The sequence below is a fragment of the Acomys minous genome, assembly GCF_964271855.1.
Source record: "Acomys minous genome assembly, chromosome: 18".
Classification (NCBI taxonomy): Eukaryota; Metazoa; Chordata; class Mammalia; order Rodentia; family Muridae; genus Acomys; species Acomys minous.
In genome coordinates this window covers 33,326,700-33,336,860 of record NC_140501.1, presented here as the reverse complement: position 1 = coordinate 33,336,860, position 10,161 = coordinate 33,326,700, and the positions used below count along the sequence as shown (strand labels likewise).

Sequence of the window (10,161 nt, the reverse complement as noted above, 5' to 3'; positions counted from 1 at the left end):
CTGCTACAGCGTAAGTTTGCTTTTTCCGATCTAAAACTCATGTTGGAAAATAGTCCTCATAAAAGATTGAGAAGGAAGGAATGGCATCTAATGACTCTGCATCCAACTTCTTTGGGCTAAGTTGGCAGTGTTTGAATGAGAAGTTAAACAAAATAGCATGAACTTGGGTTTTTGTTTTTTGTTTTTTAAGAAACAGGAAAAAAAAAAAAGATGTGGTGCCAGTGGGGACTTTTAACAGGTGATTATGTCTTTGCTTTCATGAGTGGATTAATCCATTTAAGTGACTAATCCACTCATATGATTAAAGGATTAATGGTAAATGGTTTTTTTTAGTCTAGTGTGCTACAAACACTAGTTTTACTGTGTCTCTCTCTTGTGCAGTGTTGTGCACTGCCTAGTGCCCTGTACCACCTTGGGATTTGCCCACCAAGAAAGCCACCCATAGGTGCAACTTGTTTATTGGCCAGGACCATGGGCCAATACGCTTTTTTATAATTCATGAAGACTGTTGTACTGTGTTATCAATAGTAGAAGCTAGATAAGCATCATTCTTTATGAGAAGCAAATGGCATAGAATGAATCGATCCAAAGGTCTTATAAATTGGTGAGATTTTGTAATATAATATTTATATATTATAATTCATTCATTATTTACAAACCCTTTAGTAATTGAGGCATCTCAGAATGTTAAATGGTAATGTTCATTATTTAATGTTGGAATTTTATTTTTCATCTGGAAGGAAACAAGTCTATTAGAATGGTAAACTAATGTCCTTTAGGGATCCCTGAGAAAAGAAAATTCTTGGAATAGCGAAAATCTACTTTTACTAGAACTGTAAATTTTTTAATCCCATAGACATTTTCCAATTAAAAGGAAACCGATGTGCTAGATTTGTGGTTAGGAATTGAAATGTCATAATCATTTTCCTTTCGGCGGCCCACGGCGGCAAGATGGAAGTACAGATTTCCAAGAAGAGGAAGTTTGTACCTAAGGGTTTCTTCAAAGCTGACCTGAACGAGTTTCTCACTCAGGAGCTGGCTGAAGATGGCTACTCTGGAGCTGAAATCCGAGTTACACCAACCAGAACAGAAATCACTATTTTAGCTGCCAAAACACAGAATGTTCATGAGGCGAAGGGCTGTCAGATCAGAGCCCTGCCTGCAGTGGTCCAGAAGAGGTTCAGCTTCCCTGAAAGCAGTTTAGAGCTTTATACAGAGAAGGTGGCCACCAGAGGTCTGTGTGCCGTTGCCCAATCAGAGTCTGTACGTTACAAACTCCTAGGAGGGTTTGCTGTGTGAAGGGCCTGCTATGGTGTACTTCGATTCACTATGGAGAGTGGGGCCAAGGACTGCGAGGTTGTGGTGTCCGGGAAGCTCTGACGATAGTTGAAGTTTGTGGATGGTCTGAGGGTTCACAGTGGAGACCCTTTTAACACTGTTGACACTGTCATGCGACATGGGGTCCTCAGACAGGGTGTGCAGGGCATCAAAGTGAAGACCATGTTGCCTTGGGACCCAAGTGGTTAATGTTGGCCCCAAGGAGCCTCTACCTGACCACGTAAGCATTGTGGAACCTAAGGATGAAGTCACCAACCCCATCTCAAAACAGAAGGGTGGGAAGCCAGAGCCACCTGTCATGCCCCAGCTGGTGCTCATGGCATAACATTTTATAAAGTCTTGCACAAAGGAAAAGAAAGAAAGAAAGAAAGAAAGAAAGAAAGAAAGAAAGAGAAAGAAAGAAAGAAATGTCCTACTCAAAGTCCTATTCTTTTAAAAACCCATGTTAGCTATTTTGAAGGGAGTTGTGATATTGATAATTTATTTTTTTCATGAACTCTTATGGTTCACTTAAATGTCACTAGGAATTTCAGCAGAGGCTTGTTTTGTAAGAAAACATCTGTACCAATAAGCCATTTTGTGATCTTTCTAGAGTGGGTATTCTGGAGACACTTAGGAAGCCAAAGAAAGAATACTATTGTACTCACTTGGCCTGGGAGTGGAAAAACACACAGGTAATGGTCAAGAATAATAGGAAAGTGTTACAAGCTGAAACTCAAATAAGGCCTTCTGTTTGTGTTCCTGAGTATCACTAGCATTCTACAGGTTAGGCTACAGCAGCCATACTAACAATTTTCCAGGAACCAAACCAATGATTGCCCATTTACGCTTCATTTGTATTGTGTTTGCTTTTACAAGTTGTGCTTGGAGGAAATACCCACCCCTTTCTATATTTGGAGAAAGTGATTTAATATTCAGTCTGGAGTTTGATTTGTGGTGGAAGATGTCTGCCTTATGGTTTGAGATAGAGTTACTCCCTGAGACCTGTAGCTCACTGATTAGGCTAGGCTAGCAGGCCAATTAGTCCCAGGGATCCACCTATCTCTGCCTCATTAGTGCTTGGATTACAAGTGCACACCACACCACACCTGACTGGTTTTTGTGGGTGCTGGCTGTTAAAACCTTACCAACTGACTTATCTCCCCAACTCATGTCTCAAATTATGGTACTAACTGTGATACGTTTTTCTAATTCTTACTGTAGTCTTTTCTAAGTCTTTACTGTAAGAAATTAAAAAAACAAGAACATTGTTAAACAATATAGTATTAAATACTTGAACATAGTGGTAAGAATTTTTTTCTGTGTCTGTGAAGAACTACCCTGGAATTTTGATGGGGATTGCATTGACTCTGAAGATTCCTTTTGTAGGATGGCCATTTTTCACAATATTCGTTCTTCTGATCCTGATTATGGGAGTTCTTTCCAATTTCTAGTTCCCTGTTGTTGTTGTTGTTTTTTTTTTTTTTCCACCTAGGGTCTTAAAGTTTTTATTTAGAGGTATTTTTTTTCCTTTCTGATTTTTAAAATTATAATTTGTTTACATTACATCTCAATTCTAATCCCCTTGCTCTTATCTTCTTGTTCCCACCCTCCCTCCCTTTTCTGCCCTATTCCCCCTCCTCTAGATCTCTGCCAGGTGGAGTCCTCCTCCCCCACCATCTGACCACAGCCTATCAGGTCTTATCTGGGTAGCCTGCACCCTCTTCCTCTGTGTTTCCACAGGGCATCTCCACCAAGGCAGTTCCTGTCAGAGGCACTCTCCCACTCTCCCCTCCCCTTCTCCATGTGGAGAATGAGCTGGGACAGATCCGCTAGCCTTGATAGTCTCCTTGTAGAGCTCTTGACAACCCCCCCCCCATATTTACTTTCTGAAGTTTACTCAAGAGTTTGAAAGTAAAAGCACTCGCCCTGTTATTACTTATATATGTTTGACTGTCTACATAGATCCTAATATAAAAGGACATAGAAATACATGTGTTCATTCTAGAGGACTGTGATGAAATAAAAGATGTATAATGATGTATTCACTCCTAGCCACAGTTTGCAAAGCAATCAATCCCTTTGCTATGATATTATTTATGGGGATCTGTAACAGAAGATGTCTCTAATTTTTATCTACAAAATAGCAAATGATTTCTTATTAAACATTATTCATTAACAACATATAACATTAAATTGTACAGCTTATTTTGTTGTTACCAAGTCAAGATGTTGATAATAAAATAATAAAAATCAATTGCTGGTAAGCAAGGCAGTTTATTATGAGAGCAATTTTTTGTTAAAAGGAAGTGAAAATCAGTAATAGGCACATTATAGTTGAATCTTAAATTTCCATAGCTCTTAATATTTAACAATGGAATTTCTTCCATGATAAAATGTGTTATACAAATAATTAATACTAAGTATCTCATCAAGTGATGAGATTGTCCTGTATATTTTTATGGATTATTTGTACCTTTGCTCTCCTCCAACTTGCTATTGACTGTGGCAGGAAATACACACACACACACAAAAAATAATAATAATAATCATTTCCTGACTGGTTAACCTTCCAAATGTGAATCAGGTCTTGCCACACTAATTTATAGTCATTTGGAGGTTTTCTTGTTTTAGATTTTAACACCCTGCTCTGCACCTTCAGACTTTAAGTCCTTACAGCCTGTGGGGCAGCATTCCAGTAGGAACTACAGTGTGTGGCCAGGTGAAAGGGTACCAAAACTTTTATCCTATTTCCTATGTTTCCATGGTAGTTCTGAGAGCGAATTTTTTTTCCCTCAAATTTCAGATCTTTTCTGCTTTGGTAATTTTGTCTCTGGTAGTTTGTCTCTGTGGATCACTTGAAAGAAACCAATCTGTGCATATTCAAATCCATTAGATTTGGTGTGCTGCTTGTGGAGGGATTGTATCAGTTTTACTTCCAGTAATGGAACGGATTTCTATTACTTTGTTTCCATCTCAACATTTGACAGGACCAGATGGGTTCAAAATGCTAGCTGATTTTACTTTTAAAAGCAAATTTCCTGGGTCTGGAGAGACGGACCAGCAGATAAGAGCACTTGCTGTTCTTCCAGAAGACAGGACACAAACTCCTCCAGCACCCACATGGTGGCCTTTAATTTCAATTCCAGGTACTCCAAAACCCTCTTCTGGCCTTTGCAGGCACTAGGCAGGCACATTCTGCATAGAAATACATTTAGGTAAAATGTCCATAGACAATAGAAAACAAATAAATAAAAAACAAATTTCTTGATTTCTAGGGAGCTTAAACATCATTTCCTATGCTTATTGATGACTGAACTTTTTCTTCCACAAATTACCTTTTATATCTTCTGGGCTAAGTGGGTTTAGGCTAGTAAGGCTTGTCTTCTTCTGTTTTTTGTTTTTTTGTTTTTCCTTTTCTTTTAACATTGGCTCTCCATATGCAGATTTTTTCTAACTTTATTATTGTTTAGCTTATTAATATTATCCATAATATTTCACCTTTGATCTTTTAAGAAACAGCATGCTATTATTTCCTCTTCTAACTTTTGTAATACTTTAAAGCTAGATCATTAAACAATCTGGAATTTATTTCAGTTCATGAGATGAGGCAGGGAATCTATCCCGCTATGTGTCTAACCAATTAGCTAAGCCTTACTTGTTGAAATGTTCATGTTCTTTTTCTTTTCTTTTCTTTTCTCTTCTTCTTCTTCTTCTTCTTCTTCTTCTTCTTCTTCTTCTTCTTCTTCTTCTTCTTTTTTGTGGCTGATGCATACTGATATTTCTCTTATACATCTAAAAAACCAATTACACAGGCTGTTATTTTAGCTTTTACTCTCTGCTATAGCATCTTACTATCTTCAGTGATGTGGTTGATAATAAAACTTGCTGTTTGGAAGGCATGCCCCTGTTGCTCTCTAATAAAAGTTTTGGCATCAGCTCGTCAAGATTACAAATAAGACAAGCTGATTGGAGTTGTATTTAAATTTGCATTGAATTACATTTTTCTTTTCAAGTATAGAAAAAAATTAAGTCTGATTGCACTTCATTTCCTATGCATCCTATGGAAAAATATTGTACCTTTCATTTTAAGAGTTGTATTTTATAATTGGTCTCTTGGAAGCAGCTGCCTTTGGAGCGTTATGGGGAACTTCTTTTTAAGAATACTGCTGGAGAGAGAGAGAGAGAGAGAGAGAGAGAGAGAGAGAGAGAGAGAGAGAGAGAGAGAGGAAGAGAGAGAGAGAGAGAGAGAGTCTAAATGGGAGGTCTCCATCAAATCCCTCCCCTCAGAGCTCAGGAAATCCCTCAGAAGAGGAGGAGGAAAAATTTAAGAGCCAGAGAGGGGGAAGGACACAAGGAGAAAAAGGCCCCTTGAATCAATTAATTAAAGTGCCTTTGAGCTCACAGAAATTAAATCAACAAGCACACAGCCTACATGGGTCCGCACCAGTGTCTTTATGGGATTCTGACTGTAAGAAGAGGTGGGTGTCTGACTCTTGTGACTGCTTTTTGAGACCCTTCTCCTCCTGTTGGGTTGCTAGGTAAAAACTTCAATGCAATAGTTTTTATTTCATCTTATATTTTATTTGTTCACATTTGTTTGGGTTTCTTTTGTCTCTTAGAAGCCTATTCTTTTCTAATGAGAGACAGACAGTGAATGGATCCAGAGGGAAGGGGAGGTGGGGGGGAACAGGGAGGGGTAGAGGGAGGGGAATCTATAATTAGGATATGTATGAGAAACAAATCTATTTTCAATAAAAAATACCACAGGGAAAAATACCACTTATTTTTTTTGAGTGTAAATTGTATACTAATAGAGTTGTGTTTTTACTTTTTTTAATTTTAATTTTATTACTTTATTCAGATTGCATCTCAATTGTTATCCCATCCCTTGTATCCTCCCATTCCTCCCTCCCTCCCACTTTCACCTTATTCCCCTCCCTTCTTTTCTTTAACTCAATGAAAAACCAAGCAAGTGTATCTTGGGGAGCAGCCTCGTTGGGAGTCAGTTTCTTGTTGCTTTGAAGAAATAGCTACGAAAACAGCTTGACAGAGAAAATTGGCTCCCAATTCAGAAGTTATAGTTTAGGGTTGTCTGGATCCATTGCTTTGAGGATGAGTCAGGCAGAACATTGTGGCAGGGGGAGGGAAGTGCATGGCAGAACCATCTTCCCTTCTGTAGCCAAGGACAGAGAATGGAAGGAAGAGAGAGAGAGTGAGAGAAGGAGAGGGAGGGGGGGAAGAAGGAAGGCGGGGAGAACTGGGGAGCAGTGTTTACACAATATTGAGACAGATTCCCAGGACAAAGATTGCAACCAGATATGGGGGAGCTACAGAAATCAGCATTTGAGTTACACAATAACTTTATGCCTACCCAAAGGTCTTCATATTTTAAAAAACCTTGTCACCGCATAAAACAATGCTAAGGTAGCTATATCACTCTGTTTGGCATCTGTCTGTCCATCTGTCTGTTTGTTTGTCTCTCTCTTGTCAGCCTGGGTCTTCTTCTGCCCTCAGGGAATCCAGGCACAGTGTGTGTACCTGGACAGAGCAGAAGAAATAAAGCTTAACCCGGAGTGTTAGTTTGCAGGATCTTGGTTGTCAGCGAGTGCAGGAGAAACAGCCTTCTCCAAGATGGGAGATGGTTTTCAGTGAAACAACTCTTTTATGGTGGGGGAGGGGAGGGAATAAGGGCTATATAAACCTTGGGGAAATGGTTCAGGGTTTTGAGGGTGAATGTACATCATTGGCTTGGGCAGAGGTGCTGGGAATGCTTCATTTGCATGAAAAGATATTCCAGATGCTAACTGGACACGTCCTTATAAGGAAATAGGAAGTTTTAACCTGAAACCTGGCCAGGATGCTATGTGACTATCACAAGGGTGGCAGGGGTGGAGGTGGCAAGGCTTTGTGCACCTAAACATGCAGGCCCAGAACAGGAAGGTGTCCTTACTCCTTCTGGTCTCAAATGAGATTCTGGGTGTCTGGACACATCTCGACCTTAGTTTTGCTCCAGCCTCCCCACATTTGTTGCACAACTCACTTACCTGCCTATGTATCTATCTATCTATCTATCTATCTATCTATCTATCTATCTATCTATTGTGTATTTATTATCTATTAGACATCTGTCTCTCTTTCTACACTTTATTCTGCTGTTGCAGGAATAGTTCATGAGCAGCCAATATTTGTGATTTGTGTGTATATAGCAACATTGCCATTTTTCTAAGTTTGAATCTGTTGAAAAAGAGTTCATAAATATGTTTAATAAATATAATAACATAATGTTTTATGAGAATTTTAATAGACATTTTTACTATTTTATTTTCTCTCTTAAAAATAAGAAAAATACTTTTTAGTACCAATTTTAGTCATTCAGACATAACTAACCGTATTTCGAAAAGTCATTTTATATTTTCACTTCAAAGTGGTAATATATTTTATTTAACTGTGATTTAAAATTAGGTTGTACTATGGCATGACTAAATTATAATGAAATCATTTAATCTAGAATGTTTAAATAAAACAGTAATTTTAAGAACATGCTAAATAGAAAAAGTAAAGGAAGATATTCCTCTTTTTTCAGAGTATATTTATACAAAGAGCTTATTAATGTTCTTTTCTGAAATTCAAATCATGTACTTTTATTTCTCTTATCTCATCTATTACCTTACTATCTGCACTTAACCTCACAATTGTGGTTCCTTCTCACTTCCCTAGTAGTCTCCGTCTAGTTCATATTAACAAATTTTAAAAACTTTCAGATTTTATGAATAAGGCTGCTACGAACATGGTTGAGCATGTGCCCTTGTTGTGTGGTAGAGCATCTTTTAGGTATATTCCAAGGAGTGGGATATCTGGGACTTGAGGTAGCCCTGTTCCCAGTTTTTTTGAGAAAGCTCCAGATTGATTTCCAAAGTGATTGTACAAGTTTGCACTCCCACCAACAATGAAAGAGTGAAAAGTGTTCCTCTTTCTCCGCGTCCTCTCCAGCATGTGCTGTCACTTGAGTTTTTGATCTTAGCCAATCTGATGGGTGTAAGATGGAATTTCAAAGTCGTTTTAATTTGCATTTCTCTGATGGCCAAGGATGTTGAGCATTTTTAAGTCTTACTCAGCCATTTGATATTCCTCTGCTGAGAATTCTCTGCTCAGTTCGGAGCCCCATTTCTTATTTGGTTTGGTGGAAACAACCTAAGTGTCCTTCAGTTGAAGAATGAATAAAGAAACTGTGGTACATTTATACTATGGAATACTACTCAGCTGTTAAAAACAAGGAAATCATGAAATTTGCAGGCAAATGTTTGGAAATGAAATGATCATCCTCAGTGAGTTAACCCAGACCCAGAAAAGGCACATAGCATGTACTCACTTATAATTAGACACTAGACCAACAGAGATACCCCATGAAAGTCTTCACTTAGCTGGAGATTGGGATGGAAATTGGGACTTCCTATTGAGACTCTAGGTGACAGAGGTAAGGAAGAATAGGAAAATAGAAGGATCCAGAGGGTCCTTGAAACCTAGAAGAAGACCATTAAGGCTGGTGGATCTGGACCCAGGTGGGTCAGCTCAAACTACGGTACCAACCAAGGACAATGCATGCAGTAAACCTAGAACCCCTATCCGGATCTAGCGCATTCTCCACAGTTGTGTGGAGAGCAGGGACTGACTCAGACATGAACTCTGGTGCTCCATATTGTGCCACTTCCCCTTGGTGGGGAGACCTGGTGACACTCAGAGGAAGAGTAAGCAGGCTACCAGGAAGAGACCTGATAGGCTATGGGGGACACACTGTCACAGATCTAGGGGATGGAGATAAGATTAAAGAGGGAAGGAAGGGAAATGGGAAGATACAAGTGAGAGGATAACAAATAAGATGTAATCTGAATAAATTACTTAAATAAAATTTCTTTATAAAAATGTTAAGATTTCTTAAGCCTTATACCATTTTATTTTATTTTATTTTATTTTATTTTATTTTATTTTATTTTATTTTATTTTATATGCTATTGCTCCTTTGGGATGCATTGTCAGCCCAAGTAGCTTAGTTTTATACGTGTGTGTGTGTGTGTGTGTGTGTGTGTGTGTGTGTAAGCTTCTGTATTATATGTAATTGTTTGTATTTTAGGTAAGTAAAAAACAGTATGATTGCTTTAGGATTTATTAAGCATCCTTAATGTTACTTTTCCCTTCTCCCTCCTTCTCTCTACTTCTGTATTTAGCTCCCTATCTTCTCTCCAATTAGAGCCACCCTTCCTGTGTTTTCCAATTTTCCTTCCTCTTCTAACCTATGTCCTACTTTTGCTCCTCTGCAGTGCTTCTCTATTGCTCCTGTGTACTTTCCTGGTATCTGTGGTTATTCTAGATTACATATTTTCACCCGAAGATTAGAGGCTAGACACCACAGATGAGAGAGAACATGTGATATTTGTCTCTTTGTATCTGGGTAATCTTACTCAATATAATACTTTCTAGTACAATCCATTTACTTGTACATTTGTTGATTTAATTTTTTTTACAGCTGAATAGTATTCCATCATGTATATGTAGCACATTTACATTATCTATTAATAAGCTAAGGGCATTTAGGTTGTTTCTACTCACTAGCTAGCTATTGCGAATAGACAATACCAATGTGTGATATAGTTGGGCCATATAGTAGACTTGTTTTTAGCCTTTTGATAGTTCTCACACTCATTTCCAGAGTGGCTGTACCAGTTTGCATTGCCAGATCCAGTGAATGAGGGTTTTCCTTTTCTTATATTGCCAACATTTGATGTTAATTGTATTTCTGATCTTAGCTACTCTGATTGCGGTGAGATAACAAACGGAGAAGAGACT

The 10,161-nt window shown here is 38.3% G+C and overlaps 1 pseudogene across 1 annotated transcript; it reads left to right on the top strand.

Moving 5' to 3' along the window:
* The first annotated feature begins 929 nt into the window (after positions 1-929).
* LOC311589328 (small ribosomal subunit protein uS3-like) lies at positions 930-1,663 on the top strand (annotated as a pseudogene). The gene has a single exon. The product of its transcript is annotated as a small ribosomal subunit protein uS3-like (transcript).
* Positions 1,664-10,161: the final 8,498 nt, after the last annotated feature.